We start from the raw sequence: 17,910 nt of genomic DNA on the forward strand, positions 1-17,910 counted from the left end.
TTAGTCACTCTGTTGTGTCCGACTCTTTGTGATTCCTCGGACTGTAGCCCGCCAGACTCCTCTGTCCATGGAATTCTCCAGGCAAGAATACTGAAGTGGGTTGCCATTTCCTTCTTCAAGGGATCTTCCCGACCCAGAGATTGAACCCAGGTCTCCTGTGTTGCAGGTGGATTCTTTACCATCTGAGCCACAGGGAAGCTCAGTATCTGCAAAACAGCTCAAAGGATATGGCTCAGCCCTGGAGGAGGAACTAAAGGTCCTTGACTCTGTTTAGTGGCTAAACTATTATTATTTTGTCTTATTTGACTTTTTTCTTTGTTTCTACATTTTCTCGTTTCTCTGATTAAATTTATCCTTTGACTAAAGTTTCTCTACAGATAAAAGGCAGGTGGAGGACATTGGCGGGGTGGGGGGTTTCTGTTGTGGGAAGCCCCCTCGGGTCCTGCTCAGTTACAGTGGCTGTGAGAGCAGAGGCTGGAGCTATGGTTCACGTGATGCTGGGGCATTGAGTAAAGAACACTTCGTGGTCACTTTGCAAGTGGACCGCGAGGAGACTGAGCCAAAAGCCAAGGGTGAAAGTTGGAAACAGAATGCTGCGTGTGTGTTAGGGTGCTGTGTGTGTGTGTTGGTCGCTGTGTGTGTGTATTAGGGTGCTGTGTGTGTTGCTTGCTGTTGGCCTTGTGTGTTCGAGGAAGAGGTGGGATCAAGAAGGTCCACTTTGCAAACAGAAATGAAAATGAATATGAGCACACATTGCAGAAAGGAAAGTGAATATGAAAACATATTCAGAAATTCAGAACTTGGCAAAGTCAAAGCTTGGTAACAGAGGCCCAGGAGAACGTCTGAGCTGGGGCAAGCGGGGCAAAGGTCAGAGGAAGGGTCAGACCTGTGTATCGAGCCTGAGGGCCCAGGTGGCTGCTGCCAGGGCAGAGAAGTGGGAGTACACACGGCCGCACATGCACTCAAGGCTGTGTCAGCAGCTGGTGGCACATCTGACGCGGGTTGGCAGCCGTCCTCCACCTGCAGCTTGGCCGACGGGACAGGTGGCCTTTGGGGTTGTGGGCAAGGGGGCGGGAGGGCCAGGCCTGGGTGGTGGGGTGTGTATGTCCCGCCCGCCCACATGCACCAGCCTGGAAGGGAGAGGGCGCCGTGCACACCCGTGTCTCCTGTCCCGTCCTCCTTTGGTCACAGCCTCACACTCCTCCAGTCTGAGGCCACAGCTGACCCACCACCCCTCCCCAGACTGGACGTTCAGGCGTGCTCGTTCCTGGCACAGGGCCCCACACCTCCCAGCAGCTGGACATTTGGTTTCTCCTGCTTGGAACGCCACCCTCCTCAACACGCACATACACATGCAAGCACAGCCATATGTCCACACATGTGCATACAAAGCCACACGTACCCATGCACACCCCGTGTACATACATGCCTGTGTGCACACATGCAGCCCACTGATGTGCACACACACGTGTGTTCACACACACACGCCAACGTGCACACACACACTCACACTCTTCTCCCCTGGCCTTTTGGGCCTCAGCCTGGAGCTTGCCCACCAGCTGGGCTGAGACCCCCGCAGCACCCACCACGGGCCCACCCCAGCCCTGTCTTCCTTCCTCCACGTCCCTGGCGGGTCTTCCTCTGGCACTGCTGGTGTTGCCGGCTCTGAGCTGGGCCCTGGTGCCTGGGTGGGCTCCGTGGGCTTTGGTGCCGTGGGCAGAGGGGGGCCCGGCTGAGTGCACGGGAGTGAGACAGACCGTGGCCTCCAAGCTGGTGTGCGGGGTCAGGACTGACCCTGGGGACCCTGGGCGCCCTCCGTGGAGGCTGTGAAGGGACCCCCAGGCTGGGCCACACGTGCTGGACCCGAGAGTGAGCTCACGGCCCAGAGCTGCTGCCACTTGGGCACCAGGCCGCCTGGGGGGGGGCGGGGCTTGGGGGACCCCAGTCCCAGCTTTACTGGAGCCTTCAGCTCTGAGGCTGAGGGCAGGACACAGGCAGCAGCCGGCGGGTCCGGGGTTCTGATCCTGAGCAGCCCAGTGGCTGTTCTCTGGTGCCGCCGGGGCCCCCACCCAACTCCAGCCTCTTTGTGTCAGGATCCTTGCAGCCTGGAAGAGACTTGGGCCTGGGTGTGGGAGGGGTGGTCCCTGAAGCTGCCAGCGGGTGGCAAGGGGTCCTTGCCCAGCCGCTTGCTGTGGGGATGGGGATGTGAGGGACCCGCAAAGCAGGCTTCAGTCCCGGGGGGCTTCTCAGACCTTGCCCCCTGAGGTCCTTGAGCCCCCAGATGTGTTGGCTCAGACAAGACCCCCAGCCTCGCCATCCCCAGAGCTGCTCGGAGGTGCTCGACAGCCCTCAGGGAAGGGTGAGGTCTCGGGTGCGGACACCTGGGGCCTGGCTGAGGGGTTGCTGCGTGACCACAGCCCCTGAGGCCTTGCAGGGCCCCTGAGCCAGGACCGGGGCCTCCCTTGCTGCGCTTGTCCCTGGACTGGGGGCTTTCCGTTCTCTCGGGCCAGGAGGGCAGAAGCCACTGGTGCCCACCTGTCCCCCTCCTGCATGATGTGGACTTGAAACCCCCCTGGTCTGACCGCCCGAGTGTTTGTCCTCCTGGGTCACTCTGACCGTCTGGAGAGGCGCCCGGGCCTCTGTGGGCCACGGTACAGAGTGTGGGGGGGGGAACCCCTGGTGGGGGCTCCTCAGAGGTTGCCCCTTCCTGCCACCAGCCAGGACCCCAAGGTTGCCCCCGACTGTGTGCATCAGGCTTCCGGCCCCACTGCCCTGCCCCGTGTGAGAGCCGCAGATCGGGAAGGGGGCTGTCCCCGCCTGCTACGGGCCCGTGTCGTCTGTGTCCCCCGAAGCACAGCCTGTGCGCCCCCGGGACAGGAGCCGGTCAGCACGTGGAGGGGAGGGCGGGCACCAAGTGACTTCAGGGACCCATACGGCCCCTGGAGCACAGGGGCCGAGGGCACTGAGGGGGCGGCCCGGCCTCTGCGTCCTGTCCACATTTGTGAAACTGGGCCGTGTTTTTGCACATACGGAAGGTGTGTCAGTGTGCAGGTGACAAGACGGACAGCAGCACCCCCAGGGTCCCAGCAGGCCACAGCCACCAGTGCACCGCCTTCACCTGCCAGGGTGATCCGGGGCTGGGGGGCTTACTGGTCGGTGCTGAAGAGCCGAGAGGCCGGCAGATGCCCACCGGGAAGGAAGAGGCTCCGGGGGTGGAGCCCAGCAGAGCCTCTGAGCACGGGCTGCCTGCCCGTCTGTCTGCAGGTCTGTCTGCCGCCCTCGAGACTCTGCAAGGAGCCCCTGTGGGGAGACGCGGGTGTGAGGAAGGCCGGGGCGCTGGCCCGTTAGCAGGGCCGCGTGTGCCTGCGTTTCTGTGAGTGCTCAGTCGTGCCCGACTCTTTGCGACCCCGTGGACTGTGGCCCCACCAGGCCCCTCTGTCGGTGGAGGAAGGGCAGCCAGAGACCAGACTCCAGACTGTGTGTGGGAATGCGGCCCAGGGCCCAGGCCTGTCCCCGGAGCCCGCAGTGGGGTGAGCGTCCCCGGCTGACCCCAGGCAGGGGGAGGGGGTGCCGACGGTCATGTGGGCAGGACGCAGGGCCAGCCTCCCTGGCACGGACGCGGGGCCTGGAGCCCGCCCTGCACTCTCACCCACTCGGGAGGACTCGGGAGGCCAGGAGTCAGGAACAAGAGAATTTAAAGCCTTTACCCCAAGCAATGAATGGCTGATAGCAATGCCCAGCGACAGCAAGAGGTAACGAGGTGGGACGGGGCGGGTGCGGGAGGGACCGCAGCCCCTGGCTTGCCTGGAAAGATGGACATGATGATCAAAGTCTGGCAAGTTGGATCACGAAAAGACGAAACCAATGAAAAAGCATCAGGAAAGCGAAAGGGGCCTACGAACAGATACAGCGGGAGATTAAAAGGATGGTGAGAGCGCATTTGACTACCGTGCGGCTTTTTATTCATTTCAGTAAAACTAAGCATGCGAGTATCACACAACCCAGCAATTACACTCTGGGGCATTTCTCCAAAAGTACTGAAAATTTACGCCCACTCAAGACAGTGCGCACAGATGTCCGTAGCAGCGTTGCTTGTCGCAGCCCCTGGTTGGGGGAGGGGGCTGTTCCAACACCACATCCACTTTTCTGAGTCTCTGGACCCCAGTTGGGGGGGGGTCCAAGTCTATTCTGACAGCGTCAGCCTGGTTTACTCAGACCCCCAGGTTAAGGACTCAGCCCCACAAGACGGTCCCCACACCTGTACCGAGTCCAGACCGCCTCCAACTATGACGGTGAATAGGGGGTTCCCAACCCCGCCCCCCAGCTTTGATTGTTTCCTAGGACGGCTCACAGAACCCAGGAAGGGGCTTCACTCACTAGCACCTGTTTATTAAAAAAGACACAACTCGGGAACAGCCGGATGGATGCGGTGCTCGGGGGAGGAGGGGAGGGAGGGGAGCCCATGGAGCGTCCGTGGCCTCCTGGGGACACGGCCCTCCTGGCCCCTCCACGGGGCCCCCATCCACACCCCGGCCGCAGGACTGAGCCCCCAGCCGCTCTCCCCGCCCAGGGGTCAAGGGGCGGGGCTGCCAAGGCCAACCCTCTAATCACGCCGGGTCCTTTCGGAGACCAGAGCTCGTCCTGAAAGGACCTGGGGCCCCCAGACACCTGTCGTCCCCTCAGCTCACGAAGCATGCTCATTACTTCACAGATGAAAGGGTCTTATTTAATTAATTCCTTTTTTTTTTTTTTTTTTTGCCACTCTGTGCAGGATACGGTACCTTAGTTTCCTGACCAGGGATGGAACCCCGTCCTCTGCAGCGGACGTGCAGAGTCCTAGCCACTGGACAGCTAGGGACGTCCCAAGAGATACCACGGACTCTAGCGACTGTGTGTCAAGGGCCAGAACAAAGGCCAAATATTTGTTTTTTTCTTGTATCACAGGCCACTCTCGGGTCACCGACAGGATCCCTTCCAGCAAAACGATGGTAAAATTCACACGGTTTGTGCGCCTCGCTAGAATCAGCGCAGTGCATTGTCACGTCGGGTGGGAACGTCCCCCAGGGCAAGGCTCCTCAGGCCCGCAGGCCCATCTGGTCAGGCTGCAAAGCAAGACTGGCCTTGGCCCGGCGGCCTGACCTCTCAGGCCTCTGGTGAAGCTGAAACGAGGACCAGCGTCGCCGGCCCTGAGCCTCTCTCGGGTGTTGGTGTAACACTGGTTTCCTTTCTCACATCCCAGGACCTGTGGGGTCATCCCGTTGCCCCCAGCTGCTGTTCCTTCTCTCCCTGGTTCCCGGACGAGCTGGTCTAGATTTCAGCTGGGATAGGAGCCCCGAGAATGCCTCCCCTCAGTCCACCCCTCTCCGGGCGAGTGCCGGGCTAGCCACATCTGCTGTCAGCCCAGGTTTGCCAAACGGCACAGCACGGCTCCACTGGCCGCTTTAGGCCCGGAGGCGTTCAGGTTTAAAACCACAGTTACATCCCCGGCCTGTGGGTCAGCACAGAGCGCTGGGCTGACCCCCGTGTTACACGGCCGGCTTCCCACCAGTTACCTGTTTACGCATTGTAGTGCGTGGGGTCACAAAAGAGTCGGACAGGACTTAGTGACTAAAAGCAAGTGTATTTATATCAATTCCAGTCGGGGGTGGGGCGGGAGAGAGGTCCAAGAGGGAAGAGATATACGGTGTGTATCACTTCATTGCACAGCAGAAACTAACAGAAGATTGCAAAGCAATTCTACTCCAATAAAAAGTGAAATTAAAATGTAAAACACAGTTGCCGTTTCTTGCATAAGAACCCCCACTTCTGCCCCTGGTCATTGCAGACTTGGTCTTTTTGATGTTGCATCAGGTAGGAAAAAACTGAAGTGTTTTGGGGAAGAAAGAACAGGGCCTGCCCCCCGCCCCCAGCCCGGCGGGAATTGCACAATGATGCCAGCGTCCTCTCTGCCCTCGCTGCCCCCGACCCACCCGGGAGACGGAAGTGTCGGTCCAGGGGGGTCGCCGCTGGCCCCCACGTGCGTGCCCCCTCCCGCGTTCTACCCGCTGGTCCCTCGTCCCTCAGACCTGCGCTCCCAGGCTGCACATTCTGGGTCCTACAGAGTTCCTCGTTCGGAAGCCATGGCAGTTGGCTGCCCAGATTGGCGCGACCCACCTCTTCCGGCTTCTCAGGGCTCTGAGTGTCTGTGTCTGGGTCAGCCAGACACCATCCGGGCCAAGCGTCTGTTCCCGTCAGGACCCCCGTGCAGACCACGGGCTCCCAGCCTCAGTCTCGCCTGCCGGCTTCCATCGGGGCCTCCCCCCAGCCCTGAGAACTGGCCACATGGCCATCAGCCACCCCCGTCTCTTCCCGGGGTGCCGTGCCTCTGAGGCTGTGGACCCCATCCCCCTGCGGTGCCCCCACGTCTGCCCACCCCGGGGTCCCAGGTGTATGCCTCAGGTGAGAACCCGGGATCCGCTTGCTGATTCCAGTCGCCTCTGAGCCTGCGACGGGGTTGTGCTGAGGGGCATCGACATGCCTACCTGAGCGCACCCCAGATTCCCACAGAGATTTCCATGGGCCCGCGTCCTTCACGGACGTCCCTGTAACAGGCCAGGTCCACGGGCTTCCTGCCCAACCAGATGGTCAGGTCTTTGGCTTGCCTACATGTCAGTAAAAACCCAAATGTCAGGACTTCCCCTGCCATCCGGTGCTTCCCCCCACTTCGAGGAGAGCACATGCCAGCCTGCTCGATGCCAGGCTGAGCTGCGTACAGCTCGGCCAGAGCGGGGCCATCCAGACAAGCTGCTTTCGGTCGGCCAGGGGAGAGCTGCAAGTCGAGCTGCGTCCCAGGGACAGCACAGCCCAGCAGCTCCTCCCGAGGTCAGTCCCGGGGAAGCAGAGGCTCCCTGTGCGGGGTGGGGGGTGGTGGTGGGCCTTGTGTTCCCCAGGCGGCACCACCCTATAGAAAGCTCTCCGGGGCACCTCTGCTCCCTTAGAGCTCCACCCCCCGTGTCATCCTGGACTTCAGGGGGATTTCAGGTTTCATGGTCTTTTTTTCTAAATTCATGTGTTTTATTTTGGGGCTGTGCTGGGTCTTCGTTGTTGCATGCCAGCCTCTCTCTGGTTGCCGAGCTCCAGCTTCTCATTGCGGTGACTTCTCTCGTTGCGGCTCACGGGCTCTCGAGCTCAGCCTCAATTGTTGGGGCGCACAGGCTTAGTTGCCCTGTGGCCTGTGGGATCTTCCCGGACCAAGGATCAGACTGGCATCTCTAGCATTGAAAAGTGGATTCTTAACCACTGCACCGCCAGGAAAGCCCTTCATGATCATTTTGCGTCCTTCAGCCATCAGGACAGCTCCAGTGGGTGTCTGATAACAAGGCAAACGCAAGCGGGTGTTTGATGACTCCACGCAGATAGAAGTTCTCTCGTCTGAGGTCCCGGTGGTCATCACTAGGAGGTGCCCACGGCTGCTGCCCTGAGCCCCTGTCTTGGTTGCACACAGGGCATCGCTCAAGGACCTGCCCGCCTGGCGCCCCAGCTTCTACTCCCTGGTGGGTGGCTCAGGTCATCTCACTGGTTCCCATTCAGCATGTCCGGTGAACACAGCTTGAAGGGCAGAGTTACGAGCTTTACAAGACCAGGCAGGAGAGACATCCCCGAGCCGGACACCACGTCCACCCCATCCCCCAGCACAAGCCGGTGGAAGAGGCTCAGTGGCATCACATAAAGCCTGTCCAAGCATCCCGAGGCTTCTCTGAACTTCGACCTTAATTCCATCGACCCTGACGTTCCTCCCAGTGGCCTCCACTGGGGTCCATCTACAGGGCCTGGTTTCATAATACTAGGCAGGGGACGCATCCCTTACTGCGGCATAATGTCCACATCACAAACCACTAGGTAAAGGGGGCATGGCTGCTGCACCAAGAGCCGCCCAGACGTCCTCACTGCATCATCCTGCCATGGCCCGTGGCCCTGTGCTCCTCTCACCCGCTGTTCTGACTGTTGGCTTCTCCAGCCCGTGTCGGTCCCACCATGCGCAGGGCTCTGGCACTGAGGACTCCTGGACCCGGTCTCTCCACCCCTGACCCTGGTGTCCACTCTGCACAAGGCTCTGTGGCCCCAGCAGAGGGCTGAGCTGAGGGACACTGGGGTCCACTCTTACTTTCTTTGTTTATACTTGGAGTACAGTTGATTTATACATACAGCAAAAACAAGACCGGGAGCTGACTGTGGCTCAGGTGAAGAACTCCTTATTGCCAAATTCAGACTTAAATTGAAGAAAGTAGGGAAAACCACTAGACCATCAGGTATGACCTAAATCAAATCCCTTACGATTATACAGTAGAAGTGAGAAATAGACTCAAGGGTTTAGATCTGATAGACAGAATGCGTGAAGAACTATGGATGGAGGTTTGTGACACTGTACAGGAGGCAGGGATCAAGACCATCCCCAAGAAAAAGAAATGCAAAAAAGCAAAATGGTTGTCTGAGGAGGCCTTACAAATAGCTGAGAAAAGAAGAAAAGCTAAAAGCAAAGGAGAAAAGGAAAGATATACCTATCTAAATGCAAGGTTCCAAAGAATAGCAAGGAGAGATAAGAAAGCCTTCCTCAGCGATCAATGCAAAGAAATAGAGGAAAAGAATAGAATAGGAAAGACTAGAGATCTCTTCAAGAAAACTAGAGATACCAAGGGAAAATTTCATGCAAAGATGGCTCGATAAAGGACAGAAATGGTATGGACCTAACAGAAGCAGAAGGTATTAAGAAGAGATGGCAAGAATACACAGAAGAACTGTACAAAAAAGATCTTCAGGACCCAGATAATCATGATGGTGTGATCACACCTAGAGCCAGACATCCTGGAATGTGAAGTCAAGTGGGCCTTAGAAAGCATCACTACGAACAAAGCTAGTGGAGGTGATGGAATACCAGTTGAGCTATTTCAAATCTTAAAAGATGATGCTGTGAAAGTGCTGCCCTCAATATGCCAGCAAATTTGGAAAACTCAGCAGTGGCCACAGGACTGGAAAAAGTCAGTTTTCATTCCAATCCCAAAGAAAGGCAATGCCAAAGAATGCTCAAACTACCGCACAATTGCACTCATCTCACACGCTAGTAAAGTAATGCTCAAAATTCTCCAAGCCAGGCTTCAGCCATACGTGAACCGTGAACTTCCTGATATTCAAGCTGGTTTTAGAAAAGGCAGAGGAACCAGAGATCAAATTGCCAACATCCGCTGGATCATGGAAAAAGCAAGAGAGTTCCAGAAAAACATCTACTTCTGCTTTATTGACTATGCAAAAGCCTTTGTGTGGATCACAACAAACTGTGGAAAATTCTGAAAGAGATGGGAATACCAGACGACCTGACCTGCCTCCTGAGAAACCTGTATGCAGGTTAAGAAGCAACAGTTAGAACTGGACATGGAACCACAGACTGGTTCCAAATTGGGAAAGGAGGATGTTAAGGCTGTATATTGTAACCCTGCTTATTTAACTTATATGCAGAGTACATCATGAGAAATGCTGGGCTGGATGAAGCACAAGCTGAAATCAAGATTGCTGGGAGAAATATCAATAATCTCAGATATGCAGATGACACCACCCTTATGGCAGAAAGTGAAGAAGAACTAAAGAGCCTTTGATGAAGGTGAAAGAGGAGAGTGAAAAAGCTGGCTTAAAAGTCAACATTCAGAAAACTAAGATCATGGCATCTGCTCCCATCACTTTATGGCAAATAGATGGGGAAACAGTGGCTGACTTCATTTTTGGGGGGCTCCCAAATCACTGCAGATGGTGACTGCAGCCATGAATTTAAAAGACTCTTGCTCCTTGGAAGAAAAGCTATGACCAACCTAGACAGCATATTAAAAAGCACAGACATTACTTTGCCAACAAAGGTCCATCTAGTCAAAGCTGTGGTTTTTCCAGTAGTCATGTATGGATGTGAGAGCTGGACCAAAAAGAAAGCTGCGGGCCAAAGAATTGATGCTTTTGAACTGTGGTGTTGGAGAAGACTCTTGAGAGTCCCTTGGACTGCAAAGAGATCCAACCAGCCCATTCTGAAGGAGATCAGCCCTGGGATTTCTTTGGAAGGAATGATGCTAAAGCTGAAACTCTGATTCTTTGGCCACCTGATGAGAAGAACCGACTCACTGGAAAAGACCCTGATGCTGGGAGGGATTGGGGGCAGGAGGAGAAGGGGACGACAGAGGATGAGATGGCTGGATGGCATCACTGGCTTGATGGACATGAGTTTGAGTGAGCTCCGGGAGTTGGTGATGGACGGGAAGCCTGGTTTGCTGCAGTCCGTGGGGTCGCAGAGTCGGACACGACTGAGCGACCGAGCTGAGCTGAGCTGCTCTGTGTGCGGTGCTGTGTCGGCTGCGGTGTGCCGCGCAGTGCACCGGTTTCACGTATACACGTGCCCCGCCTTTCAGATTCTTTTCCCATATAGTTCGTTACAGAGTTTTGAGTAGAGTTTCCTGTGCTATACTCATTATTAGTTATCTATTTTATATTATTATTATCTTATTAGTTATCTATTTTGTATATGAAATGTGTTGTTGGAGAAGACTCTTGAGAGAGCCCCTTGGACAGCAAGATCAAGCTGATCGATCCTGAAGGAAGTCAGTCCTGAATATTCATTGCAAGGACTGATGCTGAAGCTCCAATACTTTGGCCACCTGATGTGAAGAGCTGACTTACTGGGCAAGACCCTGATTCTGGGAAAGACTGAGGGCAGGAGGAGAAGGGAGCCGCAGAAGATGAGATGGTTAGATAGCATCACCGACTCAATGGACATAAATTTTACCGAAGCCTGGGAGATAGTGAAGGACAGGGAAGCCTGGCGTGCTGCAGTCCGTGGGGTCACAAAGAGTCAGACGCGACCGAGCGACGGAGCAACAGCAGCAAATGCAGTGGTGTGTCTGTGTGAATCCCAGTCTCCCAACGTATCCCTCTTCCTCCCTGGTCACCATACTTCTGTTCTCTGCACCTGTGGCTCTATTTCCCTTTTGTAAATACGCTCATTTGTGTATTTTAGATTCCACACAAAAGCAACTCCTGTATTTGTTTTTCTCTGTCTGAATTACTTCACTCAGTATGACCATCTCTACATCCATCCATGCTGCTGCAAATAGCATTATTTTGTTCCTTTTTGTGGCTGAGTAATATTCCATAGTGTGTATATATATACACACACCATTTATCTGCAGGTGGACATTTGGGTTGCTTCCATGTCCTGACTATTGAAGATAGTGTCAACTTTTATTCTGATTAAGTCGCCTGATCATTGTCCCCAGAGAGTGTAGGTCCGCTTCCTCTTTGTGCCTGCTGCCTTCCTGCTTCTTGCTTTCCTCCAAACTGGTGGAAACAGGCCAAACTTGTTCAGGGCCCGTTAATGGTGGGAGACCAGCAAGGCCTCCCTTTGGCCCAGCCATCCTTGAGACAGCTGTATTAAGACCTTTGTTTTGCCCCCTTCGATGTCCCTTTTATTAATCTATTTCTTAACGATGATCTAAAGATTCCACCCTCCTGGGAAGAGTCCTTGAGGCCGGCTGTCCCTTTCCCCATTTTCTTGTTGGTTAGTTATGTTTTGAGTAGCGACTGTTAGACCCGGGGAGGGGTCAGCTGAGAGCAGTTTCTGCCATCAGGCTTTCTAGAGGAGGGGAGAAGCGTGCCCAGGATGTCTCCATATATTTCTTTGCAACTTCCTGTAAAGCTATAATTATTTCAAAGTAGGGTGTCAGAAAAAAAGTTGTAGGCTGTGAAATTTGAAAACCTCAATGAAACAAAACATTGATAGAAAATTATGAATGGACCGAACTGACTCAAGAAGAAGTCAGATGAAGAATCGTCCTGGTTCACGAGTAGTCTCAGTTGAAGGAAAGTGTCTTCCTAGAGAAGGGTCATCTAAGGGACGCAGAAGGAGTAACAAATACACCATGTTAGCTGTCTGCGGTGGTATGAGGCGACTTGGCCCCAAGTGTGGTACAGCAAGTCCCCTGCATGCACACAAGCTCTGTTCTGAGATCACGCTTGTAAGTCTAAAAAGGTCGGCCCGGGTATCTAACTAACACTGTCGGCTATGTGGTCCTGTACTGTGATAGGTTTATAATACTTTTCACACAAATAATACATAAAAAAAAAAAAAACACAAAAAATGAAGAAAACATTTTAAATCTTATACGTGTGGTTCAGTTGCTAAGTCACGTCTGACTCTTTGTGACCCCATGGACTGCAGCACCGAGTTTACTCAAACCCATGTCCATTAAGTCGGTGATGCCATCCAGCCATCTCATCCTCTGTTGTCCCCTTCTCCTGCTGCCTTCAATCTCTCCCAGCATCAGGGTCTTTTCCAATGAGTCAGTTCTTCACATCAGGTGGCCAAAGTATTGAAGCTTCAGCTTCAGCCTCAGTCCTTCCAATGAATATTCAGGGTTGATCTCCTTTAGGATGGACTGGTTGGACCTCCTTGCAGTCCAAGGGACTGTCAAGAGTCTGCTCCAACACCACTGTTCAAAAGCATCAATTCTTCCTTCACAGGACAGCCCTCCGTACGGTCACCACTCCCAGCAGAGTGAGCAAGGACGATAAGAAAACAGAAGCTGGGTCTGGCCTCAGAAGACACCTCATCACTGTCCCTCATTCAGTTGTTGGAGGTAAGTCAGTCACTAGATCAGCCCACATGCTCTAGACGGTTGCATGGGGGTGTGACCAGTAGGAGGCAGGGCTTGATGAGACTAATGTATATGCTGCCTATCACAACAGATGGTAAAGAATCTGCAGGAGACCTGGGTTCAATCCCTGGGTCAGGAAGATCCCCTAGAGAAGGGAATGGCTACCCACTCCAGCATTCTTGCCTGGAGCATCCTATGGACAGAGGAGCCTGGTGGGCTACAGTCCATAGAGTTGAAAAGAGCCGAGCATGACTGAGTGACTATCACTTTCACTATCACGACAGCGACTTGCCGTGTTGCCACATCTAGTGTCATAATCAATCCAACAGACGCTCAGCCAGGAGGAGGCTGCCTGCTGGGGAACGGCTGTCACCAGGACGACCATGGAGTGCTTGCTCGTGGCAAGGGAGAGATGTAACTTGACAGTGGAAATGCTGCCGTCCCCTGTGTGACAAGCAGGCCCGTGCTTCCCAAGCAGGGGCAGCAAGGACCCCACGCCTCACCTGTGCAGGGTTCCCTCTAAGGCGGGTGACTTGCCATCTCACCAAGCCTTCAGTGATCACTTCCAGTTACATGAAAAACAGGGGAGAGAGGCACATTTAGACGGGCACCAGGAGGACGTCACCTCCAGAACCTGGGACCTTCAGGCCACTGACCCGGGCTCCCGAAATGGGCTCGTGGCTCAGGGAGAAATGCTGAGGGTGGGAGGAAACTGCTGTGAATCTGAAAAGACTGAGGAGACACACCCAGGGCAGGGGGCTCGACAGACTCTAGGCGTGAACAAGCCAGCAATAAGAGCTAAGATGGAAACGTGGTGGAAATGGAATGCAGATCGTGTTCTCAGCGCTGCCAGGGAATTATTGCTAACGTGGCCGCACAGCAGTGGGATTGTGGGTCTGCTGGGAAACAGCTTCCTTTTTTGGAGATGAATGCTGAACTACTTGTCTATGCAATTTCTGTGTCATGACATATGGAATCGACTTTAAGAGTCTTACATACACACATATCTTAAAGTAAACACACGTGTGTGTATGTGTATGTGTGTCTATATATAAAGAGAGAGAATGAAGAACGAGGTATTTATTCTACGGAACTGGTTCATGCAGTTGGGAGAGGGCCACATCTGAGCTCCATGAGCAGGTCGGCAGGCAGGAACCCAGGCGCTGGCTCCCTGTGTTTCACTCTTGAGGTTGAAATCCTTCTTCTGGGAAAACTCAGTCTTTGCTCTGAAGGCCTTCGATGATTGGGCAAGGTCCACCCACTCAATGAAGGTGATCTGTTTTACTCCAAATCTTCTGGTTGAAATGTTCAATCAGACTTTGCTGTTGGTCCAGAGGTTAAGAATCCACCCGCCAATGCAGGGAACATGGGTTTGATCCCTGATCCAAGAGGATCCCACACGCCATGGGGTAACTGAGCCCATGAGCACCACTACTGAGCCCTCACTCTGGAGCACGGGCTTTGTCACAGGAGAAGCCGCCGCATTGAGAAGCCTGCGCCTGCATCTATCGAGGAGCCCCGCTCGCCGCAGCTAGAGAAGAGCCACACGCAGCAAGGAAGACTCAGTGCAAACACACAAAAATGGTAATCTCATCGAAAAATACCTTCTGCAATATCTGACTGGTGTTTGACCAAATAGCTGGACACCAGGACCTGGCCGAGCTGACACATAAAATTAGCCTTTCCCGTGGATATATGTGTATTCATTATATTACTCTTTCTACTTCTTTTCTGTATTAAAGTTTTCATCAAAAGCTAAAGAACAAAGAACCTTTGTTTACAGACGTCACTATAAGGAAAGTGAAAGTCAGGTCGCAAATATGAGACAGTATTTACAATCCATGCAAGTAACAAATGACTTCTACCCAGTAATACAGACTTCCCCACGCCTCAGAAGATAGAGACATAGGATCTGATTTTAAAAATGGGCAAAAGGCAGACATTTGGCAGAACAGGAAACAGAAACAGCCAATAATCATGCGAACGGAAAGTCATGTCTCCTGGACGCACAGACGTCTTCAGGTTTTGGGCAAGAACACGCGTGCGCTGCTGCGAGCACTGGAATTGGAGCGAGCAGTGTGAGGACCGATGGGCCATGTCCAGGAGGGTGGCTTCTGCACGTGCGGCGATTCGGCACCCCACCTCTGGACGGGACCCTGGATTGGGTCCCCAGCCTGTGAGATGCGCCCCATGGGGGTAGGAGTGAACCTTAAAAATCAGGTGGTGGCGTACGGGCAGCCCTAGCTTCAGGGCTTCTATAAGTCTTTATTGAGACTTTGTTACTGTATAGCTTCTGTTTTATGTTTTTTTTATGTTTGGGTTTTGTGGCCCCAAAGCATACGGGATCTTGGCTCCCCAGCTAGGGACTGAACCCACATCCCCTGCGTTTGAAGGCAAAAGCTTAACCACTGGACCACCAGGGAAGCCCTGCTCCAGGTGTTCTTAGTCGGCACAAACCTACGCACGTGCCCACCCCCCGCCCCCGGTGTGTGGCTGCCCGGCCAGTCAGTACCTGGCTTTGTTTTTGAGTTTTTAGGTCTGTCCTAAGATGCAGAAAGCCAGAGGCCGGACATCTGTGCCCTCACCTGCAGGGACAGCAGCGTGCCCTGCGTCAGGACCACTCAGACACTTGCTTTCGTCGGCTCAGTCCACGGGCTGCTGACCCCTGCCGAGGAGATCTGGAGGAGGCATGGTAGGCCACTTGGGTGAAAACCGCATGGCAGAGCGCGAGTAATCCCTGTGAAAACAGATCCTCACTGGGCCCAGGGGACAGAGCTGTGTGCCCCGTGCCTTGGACCCTGTGCACAGGAGGCGGAGGCCTTGTTTGGGCATCTGCTTTGCTTTCACCTGCATCCAGGCGGCGCATTGGGGTGCTGACTTTGAGCGACATGCAGAGTTGGTGGAGGTGCCCCCGGGGTTACAGGACTTGGTCCTTGTGACCCAGGGGCCCCAGGGCTGCTGGGGAAGCTGAGACGCAGAAGGTCAGTGCCAGTCCTGTGCGGGCACATAGTTGTGCCCTTTGCCAGGACCTCACCTCCCTTTGGGACACCTTGTTTGGCTCCCCTCTGGGCTGGGGAAGAGGTGGACCCCTGCACATGGGGCGGCAGGGTGACCTAGCTGCCCGTCCTGAAGGGGGTGTCATTGGGCACTGGGTCATGTAGCTGGGCAGGCCAGCAGCGCCCCACTGCCCAGTGAGGTTGGGGGTCTGGACTCCTGTAAGGCCCTTGGAGCCCAGGGCAGGCAGGCAGTGTCTCCTTCCCCAGTCAGCCCCATGCTGCCTGCTGGGCCCGCGCAAAGCAGAGGGCAGGGAGAGGAGCTGCCCCTGGGCCCAGCAGGACACCCCTACAGCTGGGTGCCCAGCCTGTCACAGTCGCGCGTCCAGCTCTGCACCACAATGCCAGACCTCCGGGAAACCGGCCTGCCCCCTGGTAGCAGGTTCACTGACGTGAGACCCCGTGTGGGTCAGGAGTCTCCAGAGAAACCGCACCAGTGGGCTGCCTGCATGCATGCTCAGTCACTCAGTCATGTCTGACTCTTTGTGACCCCCCTGGACTGTAGCCCACCAGGCTCCTCTGTCGATGGGATTCTCCAGGCAAGAACGCTGGAGTGGGCCCCTTGTCCTCCTCCAGGGGATCTTTCCCACCCAGGGGTGGAATCACGTCTCTTGCATCTCGTGCCTTGGCGGGCGGGTTTTTCACCACTGGTGCCCCCTGGGAAGCCCACCAGTGGGATATCCATCTATACCCATCCGTCCATCTTCCATTCATCCACCCTTCCATCTCTCCATCCTTCCATCCATACACCCCTCCACCTATCATCCAGCCAATTACCTACCTACCCCTCTATAAAGCATGTACTACGAGGAAACAGCTCGCGTGGTTACGGGGCTGGGAATGACCTGCTGTGGGCACACTGGCGGCCCAGGAAGGCCAGTTTGGTGACGTCATCCAGCCTGAGTCTGGAGGCCTGAGCCCCCTGATGCTGGAAACCGCAGTCTGAGGGCAGGAGGCGGTGCCTGGAGCCGCCCCAGGTCAGGCGGTGGGGCCGGAGGAGGGGCGTTCTCCTTTCCCCCATGTGCTCCGTTCAGGCCTCGGGGAACTGGCTGGTGCCCCCCAACATGGGGGAGGCCGCCTACTCTCCTGCATCCACGGTTCAGTGCCAACCTCCCCGGGAAACACTACCCCCACAGCCTCCCCAGAAGTCGCGTCCCCTCTGGCGGGTCATGCTGAAACACTGCTGAACCCGGCTCCCCCTTCACGAGAAGGGCAGCCATGGTTCCCACCGGCCGGGCCCTCGCCCTGCACTTGGATTGCCCCCCACCCGCGCCCGTCCTTCCCTTATTTACCGACTTAATGCCGTGCTGCTGGGCTGGTTCCTCCCGGATCCCTGTTTCTGGGCAAGGACCTGACCTTACAGCCAGAGGAGCAAGGCAAGCGGAGATGCCCTGGGCTCCCCGAGAGCCACCCCATACCCAGCTCCTCAAGGAGGAGACCCCATGGGATGGGGCCTTGGCGTCGTTTAGGACCACGGCTGGGACAGTGGGGTGACCGTGGCCCTGTGTCCTTAGGACATGCTAGTCAACGCCGCCATCTCCCCCAAATCAGGATGCACAGGGGTGGAGGCCACGGCGGGAGGGCCCGCTTCCTGTGATTAGAATGAGCGGGCTGCTCACACACGCTCTGTCTCTCGTCCCCGTTGGGCCCTGCTCGCCTGGTTTTCAGCCCCAGCAAAGGGATGCTTTGAACAAAACAGTGGTGACCTTGAGCTGGAAGGGGGAGCGGTCCCACCTGGCCCACCCGGGCTCCTTTGCCACTGGATTAAGGGGCCCCGAAGGGGGCCACGGTGATGGGATCAAGAGGAAATGCGGTCCTGCTCCTGAGTGAGGGCGGGATGAGGGGGTGATGAGGGTGCATGGCAGAGGTCACCACCGGGAGGAGGCCTTCCTTCCCAGCACCCTCCCCAAGAAGAGTGGGCTCGCCAGCAGGAGAAGCAGGTGGGAGGGCTCGGAGCGGGTGGGCGTGGGAGGGGAGCGGCGAGCCTGATGGCAGAGGGTGCCGGCCACAGCTTCCGGCGCAGACTCTTCTCCTGCACTCTCACATCCGATTCTACGAACTCTGACCGTGACACACCCCTTCTCTTCTCTTCTTCTTCGGTTTTCGCCATGCTGCACGGCCCCTGCCGTGGAAGCGTCAAGCGTACACCGCTCGACTGCCAGGAAAGTCCCTGATACGAGCCTGTTCCCTCTTCT

At 55.5% G+C, this 17,910-nt stretch overlaps 1 long non-coding RNA gene across 2 annotated transcripts in view; it reads left to right on the forward strand.

Moving 5' to 3' along the window:
• LOC112444889 (uncharacterized) overlaps positions 1–17,831 on the forward strand; it is a 38,980-nt gene extending 21,149 nt beyond the window's left edge. Inside the window, exons 3-6 of one of the 2 annotated variants that reach the window (XR_009493384.1) lie at positions 4,772–6,861; positions 12,529–12,644; positions 15,199–15,354; positions 15,520–17,831. This is a non-coding gene — a long non-coding RNA (uncharacterized lncRNA). Of the gene's footprint in view, positions 1–4,771; positions 6,862–12,528; positions 12,645–15,198 lie in introns of both variants that reach the window. The other variant, XR_009493383.1, reaches the window with a different exon arrangement.
• Positions 17,832–17,910: the final 79 nt, after the last annotated feature.

This window comes from Bos taurus, chromosome 29 (genome assembly GCF_002263795.3).
Source record: "Bos taurus isolate L1 Dominette 01449 registration number 42190680 breed Hereford chromosome 29, ARS-UCD2.0, whole genome shotgun sequence".
In the NCBI taxonomy this organism is placed as follows: domain Eukaryota; kingdom Metazoa; phylum Chordata; class Mammalia; order Artiodactyla; family Bovidae; genus Bos; species Bos taurus.